Here is an 18,806-nt window from a genome sequence, read left to right on the forward strand (position 1 = left end):
CCCATCAACCCCAGCTGAGTTGGAGTAAACAATGGCTGTGCTGGCTGGGGCTGATGGGAGTTGGAGTCCAAAACAGCCATGCTGGCTGGGGGTTGATAGGAGTCCAAACATCTAGAGGACACCGGCTAGCAAAAGGTTGAATTAGAATAGTTTGAAAATCTCTGTTCTACTCTGCACTGGGTCACCCGTACAGCGCCTGACATACCATTAACACCAATCAAAAGATGCAACAGCAAAAAGGGTGAATGCTATATTCTGTGATACTTAATTGGCCTTATGAAGAAAAAAGCAATCAAGACAATCTCTGAACTCTGCTGCTTCATTCTCACCAGGTTGACAGGTTCAGGAAGCTGAGCCCTGAGCCCCGCGCTGCTCTGATTGAGATTCAACCCAAGAGGCGTGTCATGAAAAATGTGAGAGTTATGTCTCTCCAGAGGCTGTGCAGGAACCAAAACATCTTTCTGGATCTCTCTGTCTCTCCCCCCTTTTCTTATTTAAACAGAAGGGGGAATTTGTTATCAGAGGAAATCAGGAGACTGGTAAATGGCCTCGCTGGCAGCCAGAATAAATCACACCCCGGCAACCTCGATCCTTCCCCTCCGACTAATGAAGCCAATAAATCAGTCGTGCAAACTGGAGCAGGACCCGAGTTTTGCTTACAAATTCTCTCTAATGGGGCTCCGTGGCAGATTAGGATTAAGAGGGTCTTCTGTCTCGTGAAGACAGAGAGCTTCTCATTGTGGAAGGGTTTGCCCAAGGCCACTTTGCCCCATCTAGAATAATAGAATCATCGATTGTAGAGTTGGAAGGGAACCCAAGGGTCATCTAGTCCAACCCCCTGCCTAAATGCAGAACCTTACATTTGTCCCTATTGAAATTCATTTTTTTAGTTTGGGCTCAGGTCTCCAATCTCTTAAGGGCATTCTGAATCTTGATTATATCTTCTGCAGCATTAGCTACCCCTCCCAGTTTGATGTCATCTGCGAATTTCATAAATATCACCTTAATTCCTTCATCCAATTCGTTTATAAAGATGTTGAACACCAGTGGGCCCAGGACAGAACCCTGCAGCACCACACTAAACCACTTTTTTCCAGGATAATGAAGAACCATTAATGAGCACTCTTTGGGTTCATTCAGTCAACCAGCTACAAATCCACTTAACCGTTACCTCATCCAGCCCACATTTTATCAACTTCTCCACAAGAACATCATGGAGGACTTTGTCAAAGCCTTACTGAAATCAAGATACACTACGTCCACAGCATTCCCCCAATCTACCAAACTCGTAACTCGATCAAAGAAATGAGATTTCTCTGGCGTGATTTGTTTTTGAGAAACCCATACTGGGTTTTAGTAATCACAACATCCTTTTCTAAGTGTTTACAGACTGATTGTTTAATTAAATGTTTTAGGACCTTTCCTGGTATCAATGGCAAGCTGACTGGTCAGTAGTTACCTGAATCTTCTTTTCACCCCTTTTTGAAGATGGGGACAACAGTTGTCCGCCTCCAGTCTGCAGAAAGCTCACTTGTTCTCCAAGAATTATCAAATAGTACAGACAGAGACTCTGAAATTACATCCACATGCTTCTTTAATATCCTTGGGTGCAGCCCATCAGGCCAAATTCATTTAAAGTAGCTAGGTGGTCCATGACAACCTCTTTTTCTATTTTGGGCTGCAGCTCCCTCCTTGCATCGTTTATACTATTATCACCAAGTTAGGCACCGCTTTCCTTTCGGGTGAAGACAGGGGCAAAGCAGGTGTTGAAAAGTTCTGCCTTCTCTCTGTTACCCAATAGCATTTCTTCATTTTCTCCACCTGCACCTTGGAGCGCCTTCTGCCTAAAAAAAAGGAGGGGGCAATGTCGCAAAGTCTAAGCATATGCACATTTTATTATACGTGGGATTTCATTTGCATTTTGAAATGGAGATGGGCCAAATGGAGATGGCAGAACACATCAATCCCGGGTGTCAGAGAATCCTCCTTAAGAAGCAGCTGTGCATTGAAGCTTTTGGTTTGGGGGTGGAGGAGCTTCCAAACTGCTTTCCATGGGGGCAGATGTCACCTCTTCCGATAATTAAAAGCGCAAATATCTCCTGCCCACTGATTTTATTTGGTTTCCTGTGATCCGCAGGCAGTGGCACAGCTGGGTCAATGAATGGTGCTTGGCTGCCACTCAAGACCCAGCACTGGGTTTTTTCTTCTTCCTCATCTTCGGGGTAGAAATAAAGAGCCAAGTCAATTTTCCTTACCACTCTCTGGTTGACATAAAAAAAACTTGGGCTATCAAATTAGAAAAGACTAGAGGAATTGTTGTCCATGTGTGCATTTTGGGGGAATGGCAAGCTGGCCAGAGGAGGCCGTGGCGTGGGAGAGACAGCTGGCCAGACATGGGAAAGGCTCACTGGAGGGCTGTTGTGACCCTAGAAAGGTCCTGGCGACAGACCCTTTGGCACGTTCTCATCACAGTGCAGGAGCTACCTGAATACTTGATAGGCATATGCAGAGTCAAGAGATTCTGGCCTGCAGCCAGAACAATCACATTCACATAGTACATGGGCAAAGCAGGGGCAATATATGGTTCTTTACCCAGATGGACAAAAGAATGAAGTGGGGAGGGTGAGAGAAGGAAAGCAGAGGTTATTAACTGACTTTAAGTATTAGAGCTTGTTCAGCATGTTTTGTGAGACTGATAGAATCTCCAGTTGAAGGCTCTCAAGTGAATGACAAGCTAGATGGACGTAAGGACATCAGAAGAGCCTCCTGGATCAGGCCAATGGCCCATCTAGTCCAGCAACCCATTCCCACAGTGGCCAACCAGGTGCCGGTGGGAAACCCACAAGCAGGATCTAAGCGCAACAGCCCTCTTCCTGCCTGCTGTTTCCAACAACAGGTTTTCTGAGGCATTACCGCCTCAGACTAAGGAGGCAGATCACAGCCAACATGACTAGTAGCCATTGATATTCTCCTCCATGAATTTGTTCAATCCTTTTTCCAAACCATCCAAACTGGTGGCCATCATTGCCTCCTGTGGGAGAGAGTTCCATAGTTTAACTATGTGCAACCTGAAGAAGTCCTTCCTTTTACCTGTTCTGAATCTTCCAACATTCAGCTGCAATAGATGTTATGTCCACAAGTTCCAGTGTCATGGGAGAGGGAGAAAAAACTTTTCTCTATCCACTTTCTCCATTTTTTGCACAATTTTATAAACTCTTTTCATGTTTCCTCTTACTCGCTTTTTCTCTATAAACCAACGAGTCCCAAATGCTGCCACCTTTCTTCATAGAGGAGTCTCTCCGCCCCCTTGTTCATTTTGGTTGTCCTTTTCTGAATCTTTTCCAACTCTACAATACCCTTTTTGAGGTGAGGTGACTGGAATGAATGGTGTGACACAGGATAAGGCTGTTTCTGAGGTTTATTTTTGCCCGTGTTATTCTGGGGAGAACATAAAGCTCTTTTATATACTGCTGTGCTTGGAGGTTCTCCTTTAGCTGCCATTGCCAAAAAGGTGTTGATAGATGCCTTCTCTTCCATGAATATGCCTCTCAACCCCTAGCAAAATCTTTTTTTTTCCTGGTGGGCAGAAAGCAAATTCCATAATAATGTGTTAACTATATTGAATCTGCTTCCACATTAGTCTTACTAGATGACACCCAACACATGCTTCCATCTGCCCCCCCCCCCCCGAGTTTTATGAAGGAGGGAGGAAAACATCATCCTCCGGGCAATTTCTCAATTTCTGAAATTCCACAACAGTCCCCAGTGGAACTAAACTGTGTGATCACATATTGGGTATTTTCCAGATGAGGTCTCCAGTTCCCATCAGCCCTTGCCAGTTATGGCTATGCTAGCTGGGGCTTATGGGAGTTGTAGTCCCAAAACAGTCAGAGGGCTGCAGGTTGGAGAACACTGGGCTAAATTATCTCTCTGGCTCATCCCAGTTCTAGTGCGAACATGTCATGTTGCTATAGCAGCATTCCCCAACCTGGTACCCTTCAGATGCTGTGAACTACAACTCCCATCAGCCACATGATGCTGGGACTAATGGGAGTTACACTCCAAAGCATGTGGAAAGAACCAGTTTGGTGAGGGCTGCTTTGGGCCTCTTCCTGTTTATCCCAACTAAGCTCCATTTTCCCCAGCCCCCTTCCAAGGGTTGTTTGCTGTTGTGTCTCTTTGAATCCTGCCTCGTCTTTGCATCCCGCTTTCTCCCCAGTGCCAGAATTGTGTCACATGCAACAGAAGAAATCTTCTAAGGCAGTGCCCTCTCCTTACATGTCTCTGAGATTTGTCTCCTTCTGCTGGCTGAATCTTCCTCTTTCTCCGCCTGACATAATCTCAGCTAAGAAAAGCCACTCAGGCAGAAGGCTACACGCTGCACTCTGGAACAGGAGAAGCAGGCAAAAGCGCAAGGAACCCTCCTTGTCTGTTTAAATTAATCATCACCCCGGAGATGCAAGGACTCTCCAGCACTCAAGCGCATCTGCGCCGAGGCAGCCAGAGAAGCTTTTAGGGACTGCCTCCATTAGAAGGTGGCTCCTTTCCCAGGTCTTAAAGGGCCACTCAGGCTCAAGGGAGGAAGGCCCTGTTGCCTGGAGGAAAGGGCTAAGTGCCAGAACCCTAGGGCACACCCTACGGACCAAAGAAGACCCCTGGTGGTCTAAGGTCCACCTTCTTTCCAACCATGGCCAAGGAAATGGAGGCACAGAAGACAAAAAGCAGGATCCCAAGGCCATCTGCTCACTCCCCAGCAACTGGCGCTCAAAGAATAGACTGTTTCTGAATTGGGAGGCTCCTCTGAACAATAGAGGGGGGAAATGATGGGGAAATGATGGAACCTAAGTGAGGAAAAGCATGTACCTTTGTGTTGCAGATGAAGGGCATAGAAGACCTGAACCTATCTGAAAAGAGGTACAGAATGGTTTCAACTTTCTTACAATTTTAATCATAGCGCAATAAAGGAAAACATTTCTCTCTAATTTACATCAAGGTCTGCCGACATGGTGCCCGCTAGAACTCCTTGGACTCCAGTTCCCCTCATGCCTGACCATCACCCTTGCTGGCTAAGGCAGATGGGAGTTGGAGTCCAACAAAAATCTGGAGCGTATCACTTGGGGAGTGTTTTTCATATTAGTCCCCCCCCCCCCCCTCTTTAGCATGTTTGGGAGTGCATATCACATTGCTGGGTTCTTGGTGCCATTTAAAAGCACCTTGTAAAAATAGCAACAGCAACAGTCAAATTATTTGCTAAAATGATTCAGGACAGATAAAATAAAGTCCTTTTTCATGAAGCACATAAACGATGGAACTCTCACCCACAGGAGGCAGTGATGGCCACTGACTTGGAAGGCTGGATAAAAACTACTGGAACAAAAGACATTTGGTGGAAACTAAAGACGCTATGCCCATGGCTGAGGATAATTGTTTGAACCCTTCCAATGGGTGCTGGGGGGGGGGGAGGGAGGGAAAGGAAAAAATTGTATGGGAAATTTAAAAATTGGAAGGAGATAATATATGTATGTAAAAATCCCGAACTCGAATAAAATAAAAAAATAAAAAATAAAATAAAATAAAAAATAAAAGAGGATTGGGCAAATTGATGGAGAAGGCAACTGAAGTCTACTAGCTATGATGGCTACGCTCTGCCTCCACAGTCAGAGACAGTAATGTTATGCTTCTGAATACCAACTGCTGGAAGCCACAGGAGGGGAAAGGGCTCTTGTGCTTGGGACCTGTTTGTGGGTTTCCCACAGGCTTCTGTTTGGCCACTGTGAGAAGAGGATGTTGGACTAGGTAGGCCTTTGGCCTGATCCAGCAGGGCTCTTCTAAAGTTATTAAAGAACCCTGGATCTTTATGTTTCGTAAAGAAACACATCAAAGCCTGCTTCTGCCCCAGGTTAAGCTGGACATCTGGATCCAGGCCTGCCACTGAACTCTGCCCAGACTAGGTGAGGAGGGGAACTCCTTTGACTGTCTACCGGGAGGGTGAGTCGCCTGGGAGCAGTTACATGGCAGCCAATAACTCCAGAGCGGTGAACAAACGATGCTTGCCTGCCAGGCGGGGATAAATGTCAGAGCCCATCATATATCTCTGTGCTATACACCAAGGACATGCGGAGAGCCCCGGCCGACTTGATGGCTCGGTGGCTCAATGAGAGAGGCAGCTTCCAGCAACCTGTTCCTTAAGGCCAGGCAGCCGAGTTCCTGACAGGTCTAGAGATTGCTGAAAAGAATGCAAGCAGGTCCCTGCAGGATGAAGGCCAAAGGCTTGGTTGTCCCAGATTCTGTTTCCCAACTAGGAGCCACCAGGTGCCTCCCCACTGTTGCCTCCACCAGCCCTGCCTCTCAGGGGAGGTGGAAGAATTTGAACTCAGATCCCAGTTTCTGCTAAAACCTTTAATGCTCAAATCAGTATGGTACACAGGAAGATTAGGGTCCAAAGTCACATCAAGGTCTATGCATGGCTAAGCTTCTTGTTGTGGTACAACAATATGCAGACTCTGATTACTGCAGAGAAAAATAACTCACAAATTACGTGTGTCTAAGGGTAAAGGAAACCTGGAACATTTCTAATGCCGTTTGGTGGGATTTCATTTCATATGTGTCAAATACAGATATACAAAACTCTCTTCCCCCACCAGATCACAAAATCTAGCCTTACTGGTGTGTTTTTCTACATTTTATTTTTCTACAAGCTCTGTACTGCTCCTATGCACTGTAAGTTTGATGATGCTTTTGTGTTTTTGATTTTATGCTAATGCAATTAAAAAACAAAAGACACAACAGGTGCTCTGCAAGGCTAAGCATGCTAGGATGTTGATCCATCAAGCGATATGCCCCCTTGAGTCATATGGGGCGGGCAAAGCTTCAGAGTTGCAAGCGGGACCGTCCTTTGTATTGGGCAAGCAAACAAGAACTCCTTCTGGTGGGCTGAGCTTGTGCTGTCTGTTTGCACCTGTGCTGGCTTCTCTGACCCAGGTGATGGAGGAGGCCATCAGCAACAGCTCTGCCCCAGGCTGCACAGTAAGGTTCTCCTGAGAGGATGGGCTGCAAACAGCCTCAGAAGCTGAAGCTGTGACAGAAGGCGAGGCTGGGGAGTGAAGGAGATGCTGGGGCAATGTGTCAGGAGATGGGATGGGAGGCTGAAGCAGAACCCCACTCTGACCCTCCCCGGGATCTGACTCCTCACCCGCAACTTCCTTCCCTGGAGTCTCCCTGATCTCTTGAGATCCTGACTAGGCCTGTCCCTCTGGGTCATCAACAGCCAACTCCTCCAATGCCCCACTCCTGTTATACAAAAATCTCCTGATGGGTCCGAACTTCAATGTCTAAAACTCCTGGTAGAGCAAAAGGATCTAGAGATCACGCTAAGGGTGGCCAAATTCTGTGTGACTGCCATAAAACTTAGGGAACAAGCTGTACTACCGAAATGATTAAGGTTTTAAATGATAATTTTAGGTTATATTTTAGTGATCAAGATTTAATGTATTTTTTTAACTGCCGCTATATCTGCCGCTATATCTGAATTGTCTCTGTTATATCCAATTGTAATTCAGTGTATTCCTGTTGTGTTTTATGATTTTCCTGATATTGTAAGTGAGAAGGAACTGGTCTGTGACCGTAGTAATAAAATTCTATTCTATTCTATTCCTCCAATGCCTTGCATCCTGGACTGACCAACCCTGCACGAGGTCTTGGGACTCATAACACGACCCTCCCATTGGCGATCAGCGGCAAACTGCCCCCAGACATGGAGGGTCCATTTAGCCATCATAACTGATAGCGATTGACGGGTGTCTCTGTGTTCCTTCCTGCTGCTCCACAAATCACATCTGACACATACACAGGTGCAGGAATCCCTTGTGTGGCAGGGCTGACAAAACTTGCTCCTGGCTCCTAACGCAGATGGATCTTTAAAAGGCTAAGAGCAACCTTTTAAAGTGTTCGATATGTGCAGATTACCTGTGATGTCTTATGGAACGGAGAACTGGTCCATGACACAGAGAAACACAAACAGCTTAAGAACAGCACAGTATGCCACAGAACGTGCAATGCTAGGAAGATCACTGAAACATAGCGAAGCTAATAATTGGATACAACAAAAAATGAAAATTGCAGATGCGGCGGGAAAGGCTGCAAAGTTAAAATGGACACGTGCAAGACATGTGGCAAGAGGCAACCGAGGGCGATGGAGTAAAGCAGCGTTAGTACAGAGACCCTACGATTTCAAAAGACCAAGGGGATGGCCACCTATGCAATGGGTGGATGATCTAAAACCAACAGCAGGGCTTATGTAGATGAAAGAAGCAAACAACAAAGAACGAGGGAGAGGACGTGAAGAGGCATATATACAAAGATGGATGTGAGATGTTGTGAAATAAGGAGAAGGAGAAGAAGAAGAGGGAGGCAGCAGCAGAGGAGCAAACTTCCCATCCTGGTGCCTTCCAAATGTTTTGGACCACAACCTCACCATCAGCCTCAGTTGCCATGGCCATGCTAGCTGGGGCTTAGTGAGAATTGTAGCACACAACACCTGGAGGCCAGAAAGTTGGGGCGATTCACACTGGTTCAGATCCTGAGCTTCTCCACACTCACAAATGCATGCAGTTGGGCTGTAAGGAAGTTTCTTTCACCTCCCCTCTGAAGCAGCAGTCCGTAACTGCTGGAGTCTAGCCAGCGCAAATACTCATCTTAAAATGCAATTTGTCTAAAAAGGTCAAACGAGACTTGAAAGCATGCACACCTTTTAAGCTCAATGTAACTGAGTCTTCAGGGGCCATTTCTCTTTCTCACTCCCTGGATAGGTCTTGGGTCCTGAGTCTGAATTCTGATGCCGCAACATCAATGGCATGATTTCTAAAAGGGACCACAGAAAAGCCAGAGTGGATCACTCCTTCCTGTAAAAGAGTGTCCTTTGGCTGCCTCAAGCCCCTGTTTGGAAATTGATGTACAGCAGCCTTCGCCATCTAGGTTCCCCCCAGATGTTTTGGACTGCATCTTCCACCAGCCCAAGCTGACCAGCAGTCAAATCCCTGGGCTGAGGGTTCCAGTATATAAACAGCACTTTGTGCATGCTGACCCTGAAACCCTTTGTTAACCTGTGAAATTTCTTACGTTACTGTGATTAACAAAACAGAGTAATTTTTCATTAATGTGGCAAAACATTTCAGCAATGTGTAGAGGAAGGCAACCAAGATGATCAAGGGCCTGGAAACCAAGCCTTACGAAGAACGCTTGAAGGAGATGGGTACAGTATGTTTAGCTTAGAAAAGAGGAGGCTGAAAGGAGATATGACATTTATCTTCAAATATCTGAAAGGCTGTCATATGGAAGACGGAGCAAGCTTGTTTTCTGCTGCTGCAAAGGGGAGGAACTTTCTGACAGTGAGAGCTATTTGGCAGTGGAATGGTCTCCCTTGGGAGGTGGTGGACTCTCCTTCCTTGGAGGTTTTTAAGCAGATGTTGGGTGGCCATCTCTCATGGATGTTTCAGTTGAGATTCTTGCATCGCAGGGGCTTGGACTAGATGACCCTTGAAGGGTTCCAACTCTATGATTCTGTGATATAACCTAAAAACACTGAGTGCAACAAAATGGGATGTCATATCCAGCATGCTGGTTAAACTACAACTGACCTAACTCACACGTTTTAGAAACCACAAATCAGCAATTTTGACCAGAAAATGTGGAGCAACGGGTGGCTCAACATTTCAGCTCTGAGAACTGCAGCCTGTTGGACTTATCAATAATTGCTAGAGAGATGCCAACAGATCCAACAACATTAGCAAAGACTTTTTCCATTCTCAAAAACTCGGATGCATGATTTGTTTTTAAGCTGGCATTTTTTTACTGTGTGCCACTTGCCCCCAGTTTAAGGAACAGGATGAGCTCAAAGTGCAAATAAAAAGGGCTTTTTGGATTTCTTGTGGCTCTCTTAGTTCCATAGCCGGCTAGATGCTTTGTGCCTCCTTCCCTGTGAATTATAAATACCTAATCGCTCGCAACAGTGTGTGCCATTCTGCTCTGGTTCGCTGGCGGATACTTTCTGAAGTTCTGCCAAGGGCATATGCAGCTAAGTGGTTCCTTTGCTGACAATTTTAAATAAATAAATGACATTAGCAGGCTTGCATCACCAACACAACGGTAAAAGGTTTTGCAGCTAGGAAGGGAGCTTGCATTGCCCTCCACCCAGCTTCTCAGGGATGTCACAGCCTACATGGGAGCCCAGTTAAGTGCTCAGAAAGACCCCTGGCAAGAACAGGATGAGGCAAGACAAAGATTTGTCCATCTGCATTAGCTGCGAAATAGGCGTGTTCAGGAGAAGGTAGTCAGTACAGGGCACTCCTTCGCAACCCTGCGAGGTAGGCCACCCACTTTCCCATTCTATTCAGCCCAGAGGCAATGGCTATGGTTTGGGTATGGTTTATTTATGTACTGCTTTTTAACCCAAGGCTCCCAAAGCAGTGAACGACAACATACATCAATACAAATAACACTAAAAATACAGTGTGTCAATCAAAACAAAACAAAACAAAACAAAACAAAACAAAACAAAACAAAACAAAACAGCATCAGAATTCAGCCACAAATACAGATCATGTAATAGATCTGATTTATCACTAGGTGCAGTGGACTGCAGCTTGCAGAAATCTTCCATTCTACTTTGGTTCTTTGCAGGACCAAAGATGTCATCAGTACCACCTTGTTGGTACTTCTTCTTAAACACCATGCTAGTCAAAATCCCTCAACATGCTGGCCAATGGGGCACATCTGCACCAGTTTTGGCACCAGTTTAACGAGCATAGCTTTCTCTGCTCAAATAATTCTGAGAATTTACTTTGGCGTGGATGCTCAGAGGCGACATCATCACAGGAGGGAAATGTTTAATTTGCATCTCACATCTTCTCAGAGGTAAAGAGGAGACCGATAGGAGATATGATAGCCATCTTCAAACATCTAAAGGGCTGCCGCATGGAGGATAGAGCATGGGTAGGCAAACTAAGGCCCGGAGGCCAGATTCAGCCCAATTGCCTTCTTAATCCGGCCCGCGGACAATCTGAGAATCAGCGTGTTTTTACATGAGTAGAATGTGTGCTTTTATTTAAAATGCATCTCTGGGTTACTTTGTGGGGCACAGGAATTGGTTCATTATTATTTTTCCAAAATATAGTCTGGCCCCCCACAAGGTCTGAGGAGGAGTGGACTAGCCCCCTGCTGAAAAAGTTTGCTGACCCCTGGGATAGAGCAAACTTGTTTTCTCATGCTCTGGAGGCTAGGACCCCAACCAATGGATTCAAGTTACAAGAAGAACTTTGTGACAGTATGAGCTGTTCAATAGTGGAACGGTTTCCCTTGGGAGGTGGCAGACTCTCCTTCCTTGGAGGTTTTGAAGCAGACATTGGGTGGCCATCTGTCATGTACTGTATAATCTAGTTGAGATTCCTGCATTGCAGGGGGTTGGACTAGATAACCCTTGGCGTCCCTTCCAGCTCTACAGTTCTATGATTATATGACCTCAGAGCACCATGTATGGCTCCCATGACCAGCAACAACAACCCTGTGGAGCGGATTGGGCTGAAAGATGATGACTGACCCAACATCACCACGTGAGAATCATGGCTAGATCCTACGTCACTCCATCACAGCCTTTGCCAACCTGGTGCCCTCCAAATGCTTTGGACTACAAACACCATCAGCCCTGCTCAGCACTGACTCGGACTGATGACAGCCATTGTTCAAAAGATCTGGAGGGGATCAGGTTGGGGGAGGTAGCTTTAACCACTACCCCACACTGTCTATCTACACAGCCACTACAGTTCTCAGGAGAAAGAATGACTGTTAAAATACTTAATAGTGCAGGACAAGTATATACCGTGGCTTGCTCTGGGACCTTGCCATGACAACATCAGGATTTGCACACTAGTCTCTACGGTCCTTTATCCACAGCTGCTGGCACCTGGGAGATCAGTCACAGTACCCATTTCAGACTAGGAGAGATGAGTCCCAGAGGCACAAAACGAAAATTGTTTTGCTTCCCTCTCTTCAATCTTGCCCACTCCCGTCCCTCTTCCATGCCAGAAAAAAACCCTCGAAATTGTGGAAGCAAATCACACACACACACGACTAATTTTCATGATCTAGAGCAAAAAAAATTATAATCTTTTTTTTTAAACACAGTCCCCGACATCTCATTCCACACGCTTAGCGTCAGAGGAGGACTCCTTGCCGTTTATTCCATCTGGCGACTAATCTGAGCCTCACTTCCCCAGGGAGCGCCAGCCCCAGATCCTGCTTCAAATAACAGCACTTGACCTCAAATGTGTGAGTCTCAAACTCTAAAAGAAGGAATGATACTCTGCTTTCACTATCAGATACAGTATTGCTCTGAATATCGGATGGTGCGGAGAGTTGCTGCTTTTGAGCTCAGATTCTGCTTGTGGGCTTCCCTTAGGACACTTGGCTGCCCACTGTGAGAAGAGCATAGGACTGGATGAGCCCTTGGCCTGATGCAGCAGCCAGGCTCTTCTTATGATGCCTGAATATCCGAGAAAACTACCAGGACGGGTAGAATTTGAAAAGAGCTTTGCAAACTAGCAAGTGCCTCTATAAAGAGTGAAGGAATCAAGTCCAACAGAGACCCTCTGAGCATGTTCAAAATCCCTCACAAATGGCAATAGTCAAACCACCCCATATCAATTTGGAATCCAGTATGGAAAACCAAGAGACTTTGTAAAATACCAGAAAACAACACCCTGTTCCCCAGTTAAATTTGGGGATTTGGATCCCTTTATGCTCTCTGTGACATGACTGGGAGTACAACGAAGTTGGAATGCCTCCCCCAAACTCCTGTGATCTCCTGAATCTTGTCCAGTTGCCCTCTTTTCATGTACCATTTTGCTGGAAGTCTCCCTCTCTTCTTGTGCCATGAACACAGCAACAGCAGTGTAACGGGTGCCAAAGGAACTTCAAAATGCAGTTTCCTAGTGCACCCGAGTCTCTAATGCATTAATCGGGTGCCTTAGTAACAACATCTCCCATGACTTACTGCTAGCCAGAGAACAGGAAGAAAAAACGGTGCTTGTTTTGCATCATGCATACGATATGTTTGTGTTGCAAGACATGGGAGCATGAACTTAAGACACCACCAACTGAACCCCCCAAGCTGGTCTCAACATTTCTGGAATTGCAGCTTCTAGGCCTGGGGGTGCAACCACCAGCTGGCCGCAATGCTGTTGACTTCAGAGACTGAAGAGAATTAGTCACCTGTTAGTTTAAGAGAATTGAGCACTGCGGCTTTTCAGATGCTTTGCCCAACCCTGGAGTGAAGATGACCTTGGTGAGGCTGGATGGTCTCCCTCCCTCCCTGCTCACTAACCCATTCATCAACGCTCTGGCATTGTCCTTCCTCGCCCTCTGCCTGGCTCACTGGCTCAGTGTCCTTCTCAACCAAGGTGAACGAACGCAAGACTCCAAAAGCAGGCTCCATTTGTGCTTGGCTGGGGTGCAAGTAGGTAAAGAAAACCGCCAGCCTTCTCCCCATGAGCTTGTGGAAACTCCACCTTGATCACCACAGGGAGGATACTTTCTCTGTTGCAGGAGGCGGCTGGACAGGGGCACAAGCGCCAGGGGGAAAGGTGAGCAAAGCTCAGCATGGAAGCCATGTCGTCAGCATGACCGTGAGACTGATCTGAACAGACAGAGCAATGCTTCTGGCAGTGACAATGATGACAACGTGCCCCCTTTTTCTAGCTTGAAGAGCACAGTTTGGCTAACCAACCCCAGAAAGGGAACAAAAATGAGGAATCAGAAGAGCAAAAAAGAAGTTCCAATGATCAATAAGGGCATCCTTTGCCAATTTGGTGCCCTCTAGATGTTTTGGACCAGAACTCCCATCAGCCCCTGTCAGCATGGCCATTTTGGATGGCAAGTGTCACCAACCTTAAGCAATATGGCTGTTTTGGGCTCCAAATCCCATCAGCCCCAGGCAACCACATTGTTTTGGATTCAAACTCCCACCAGCCCCAGGTAGTACAGCCATTTGGGGCCACAACTCCTATCATCCCCAGCTATCAGTCCAAGATGGCTGTGTCAGCTGGGAAATTGATGGGAGTTGGAGTCAAAAACCTCTGGCGGGCACCAGGTTGGCAAAAGTCTAGCTTAGAATGCAGAGGTTCCTGTTTCCTTCAAGAGCCAAAGGTCACCTAGGCCAGGAACATGGGGAAAGTTGGATCTCTTTTTGAGCCAAGGAATCTTCTTTGCAGCTCCTGCCATGTCCCCCCCTCCACAGCCCCAAATGGAGAGGAGGAGATGACAGAGGCTCATTATTTATGAGCCATCAGCCAAGAAAAGGGAAGCAGCTAATTAAGTTAGATGTGTGGAAGAAATCATTGGCAAGAGGGGAGAAGCAGAGCCTGCTGGGTAATTACAGCACTAACTCCAAGACATGTTATTTATAACGCCCCCCCCCCCCCCCGGGCCAGTTGAAAAGGGACATTTGCTCAGTCAGTTCTCCAGAGGATCCTGATTCCTTTCCAAATCATGTGGCAGGGCTAACCACTCTCTAAGGCAAAATGATTTGTCTTCCTTAAATAGCCGGGCCTGGTCTAAAAGGTGCTGGCCACTGAGGAAAGCAGGTGGCCAGGTGAACCCTCGATGGACTGACATTTGCACAAACCTCTTCCATTTCTAGTCATCTCCCGGCTGCTTCTCTATCCCCGCTCAATCCACATTTTATTCTTTCTCTCTCTTGAGGGTTTGGTACATTTAAAGACGTAAGCAGTTTTATCCCTTCCATTGCGCAGACAATTTCATGCGCTGCGCTTTACCCCAAAGAGACAATGCCCAGAGCTGTTTGCTTAAGGAGAACAGATGCAGATCAAGGGTTTTATTTAAAAAATCACTTCCTTGGCTGGTAGCAAGTGTTTTCAAAAATCCCTTCCCCCGGGATCCAACAGCGCCGTAAAGGATCTTTAAGAGGAAGCTCGATATAAGCCAATGGTGAGGAGCTTGCAGCCCTCCAGATAACTACAACTCCCATCAGCCCCAGCCGGCATGGCTGGTGATGAGGGATGGTGGGGAGCGTAGTTCAGCTACATTTGGAGTGCCACAGGCTCCCATTGAGTTGGAAGGGACCATTGAGGGTCATCTAGTCCAACCCTCTGCAATGCTGGAATCATAGCTAAAGAATCCCATCCAACTTCTGTTGAAAAACCTCCAACAAAGCAGAGTCCACCACTTTCCAAGGTTGTCCTTTCCACAGACGAACAGCTCTTACCACCAGAAAGTTCTTCCTAATATTTAGTTGGAATAATCCATTTTATTTCATACATTCACAGCACCCTTTTGCAGTGGCCAAAGATTCATTGAATTTTCTCTTCTATGGTTAGCACACACAAGGACGCCATCAACCCTTAATATCTTTCAAATAAGGGGATTGGGGGGGGGTTCCCTGCTTCCCACATATTAACACGAATTGTGATTAGCAAGTTCAACAAGTAAGCTGAAGTCTGATAGAGTTCACCAACCCCCAAGAACTTAATTAGTCAGCAAGTAGGTTATTATAATTAAGATAACAATATCACCTAGAGTTCCCTCTCTGAACACCCACAGCTACAGCGTGCCAGCCGGAATCACCATTCTGGGGGCACAGGAAAAGCTCCGCAGCACTGGCGTGAAGGGAGGGGGCGGGGATGAAGAACACGAATATTTCTTTTTAAAGTAAGCATGTCTCAGGGGAGCTTGCATGGCAAGCCGTGAGCCCAGAATTAATTAAAGGCAGATGAGTCTCATAATGAGGCGCCCTACCCCCGCTCCCCTGGCTGAAAACTCCCCAGTTGCTAAAAGACACAAACAGGCTAGAAATAATGGAAGGCGTTGCAGAGCGGAGTGGGAAGGAGGAAGGAAATCAAGCAGCCCAGAACTACCGAGGGCTCCCAGAAACGCCGCGAGCAGTTCAAAGTGCTCCTGAGGATCCTGGAAGTGCCACAAGGCTTTGGACATAGAAAAGAGAAGAGCTGCAGCACTTTAAAAAATGCAGCAGGCCCGCAGAGTGAGAGGCTGGGGTGGGTGTGGCCTTGACAGAGGGGCGTGGCTAGTGGAGAATGCCGAGGGCCAAATCGAGAAGCTTTGTGGGATTTGACATCAGGTTGCCTCAGTGGGAGAGACAGGAAGCAGGGCTCAGTCCACCAGCCCTGCTGTGATAAGGCTGCATCAGTGGGAGCTGAAAGCTTACTCTGACCTGGGTCAGCTGGTCATTATAAAATCAGCTTTTTAACTGGGTCAGCTGGTCATTATAAAATCAGCTTTTTAAGAATCGGTGCCTGTTTGATCCCCCTTCTTTTCCTCCCTGTCCCTTTTCCCTTGTATGTCATGGCATTTTGACTGGAAGCCTGTGGGCAGGAACTGTCTGGTTTTAATTGACTGTATGGAAACCACTCTGGGAGCCTTTCTGGCTAAAGAGTGGGGTACCGAATGCTCTAAATACATAAACAAACAAGCAAGCAAAACAAAGCAAAAACAAACAAACAAGGGTTCTGCTTGCCTTCCTCTATACTAGTTTAGAGTTTCATCTGATCTTTTCACTTGCAAAAGTAGAGTTTGTGCTGGCTTTTCAGAAAGAAGAACACAGGCAGGAAGATTCAGGCCGAATTATACTTAACACAGCGCTGCACTGGGCACACAAAGAGGCACATATCAAACAGGCAAAAAACAAAACAATCTTGCATTTGCAGGCTAAATTTGGCTCCAGCTGTGTCTCCTCAGTGCTCCTTTCTTGTGCACACATAAACAGGTCAACAGGTTCTGTTTGCCTCTCTGTGGTAGAGCTAGAAAATGTTAAAAAAAGAAAAGGGATTCTCCTATGAGGAAAGCTTGCAGCATTTGGGACTTTTTGGTTTAGGGAAAAGCTGAGTAAGAAGTGACATGAAAGAAATTCATGAAATTATGCCTGGCATGGAGAGAAAAACTTCTCCCTCTCTCAGAACACTAGAACTCGAGGACATCCAATCAAGCTGAGTGTTGGAAGATGACTTGAAGAGAGGGCAGGAGAAATTCACAGAGGCAGCAGCTATCAATGGCCACTAGCCATGATGTCTATACAGTACTTTGCCTCCATGGTTGCAGCCAAGAATGCTTCTGAATATCAGCTGCTGTGGAAACCACAGAAGGGAGGATTCTCTTCTGCTTGGGTCCTGTTTGTGGCTTTCCCACAGGATGCTGGACTAACCATTGATAGCTTTCTCCATGAATTTGTGCAGTCCTCTTAGAGACATTCAAGCTGGTGGCAATCACTGCCTCCTGTCGGAGGGAGTTCCACAGTTTAACTACATGTTGCTTGAAGGAGGGCTTGCTCTTTTTTTTGGTCTGTTCTCGATCTTCCAACACTCAACTTCATTGGATGTCCAATGCATACAGACCCGGCCTTACTCTTGGCTCCCTCCTCCCACCTGCCATGAACAAGTTAAGGCCAGGATCTGGCTGGAGAGTTTGCAGATCGGCCCTAATTAACCTCCATTGTGCTGAGGCAACGCATCCCGCCAGGGGATATTGCTCCGGCTCGGAATTTACTGACAGAAATTCCCTCCAGCTGGTAAATAATGCAATTAGCAGAAATGCTGGCTGATCGACGTCGCTGGGTCAGCCAAGAGCTGGAGGCTTTTTTCCGCTTCCTGCTTTGCTATTCTCATCCAAAGTGAGCTCCCTCCCTCCTTCCCTCTCTCCATAAAGCTTCTCACCCACCCTACCCCTATAATTTGGTGTGTGTTGTGTGTGTGTGTGTGTGTGTGTGTGTGTGTGTGAGAGAGAGAGAGAGAGAGAGAGAGAGAGAGAGAGAGAAAGAGAGAAATAGGAACCATGTCCAAAGGCCCAGCTGTACACTACAATTCTCCGTGAGGTTTGGATTGAAGTCCACCAAAAAGGATCAGATGGAAAAGTCAGGTGCCTGAAATTCTCAAGATTTTTCAAAAGAACCTAAGAACAGCCCCTCCACATTTTCTTCCTCTCTTCTGACAATGTGCATTTTGTACTGCTATCCTGTCAAATACTACATAGGAACAGAAGTCGAGCCTGCTGGATCAGGCCAATGACCCATCTAGTCTAGCATCCTGTTCTCAGTCGCCTGTGGAAAACCCACAAGCAGGATCAAAGCACAAGAGCCCTCTCCCCTCCTGTGGCTTCCAGCAACTGGTATTCAGAAGCATTTACTGCCTCCGAAAGGGGAGGCAGAGCATAGCTATTGGGGCCAGTAGCCATTGACAGCCTTCTCCTCCATGAATTTGTCCAATCCCCTTTTAAAGCCATTCAAACTGGTGGCCGTGATGGCCTCCTGTGGGAGCAAGTTCCACAGCTTAACAAAAGTAATACTTTCTTTTATCTGTGCTGAAGTTCCCAACATTCAGATTCCACAAATTCTACTGTTCTGAGAGAGGGAGAAAAACTTTTCTCTGTTGGAAGAAGCAGCTCAGAGGCAGAGCATCTGCCTTGTATGCAGAAGGTAACAGGTTCAATCCCTGGCAGCATCTCCAGGTAAGTCTGGGAGAGAATCTGGCTGGAAACCCTGGAGAGCTGCTGTCAGTCACTTGCAGAAAAGACTGCCCAAAAAAGGACCAATGTTCTCACTATGGGGCAGTTTCATATGCTCCTATAACCTGACTGTGCTAAGACCACAACTGCAATACACTGAATGCAGAATTATGTTTTAAGACTGGAAGCCATCCGGGGAGTTCTCTTGGGGTGGAGGGGTTGGCCAGGAAGTGGGATATGAATGTAAAACTGCAAGGAAGGTCGAGGTGTGTTTGTGTTTGTGTGTG

The 18,806-nt window shown here is 46.6% G+C and overlaps 1 protein-coding gene and 1 long non-coding RNA gene across 12 annotated transcripts in view; both read right to left on the reverse strand.

The window, feature by feature from the left end:
• PC (pyruvate carboxylase) overlaps positions 1-18,806 on the reverse strand; it is a 263,520-nt gene that overhangs the window by 97,999 nt on the left and 146,715 nt on the right. The window lies entirely within an intron of this gene.
• On the reverse strand, positions 4,275-5,310 carry LOC307205400. Its single transcript, XR_013834000.1, has 2 exons — positions 4,675-5,310; positions 4,275-4,385 (listed from the first exon to the last, which is right to left on the reverse strand). It is a non-coding gene; the product is annotated as an uncharacterized lncRNA (long non-coding RNA).

Source organism: Podarcis cretensis, assembly GCF_951804945.1.
Source record: "Podarcis cretensis genome assembly, chromosome: 16".
Lineage (NCBI taxonomy): Eukaryota > Metazoa > Chordata > Lepidosauria > Squamata > Lacertidae > Podarcis > Podarcis cretensis.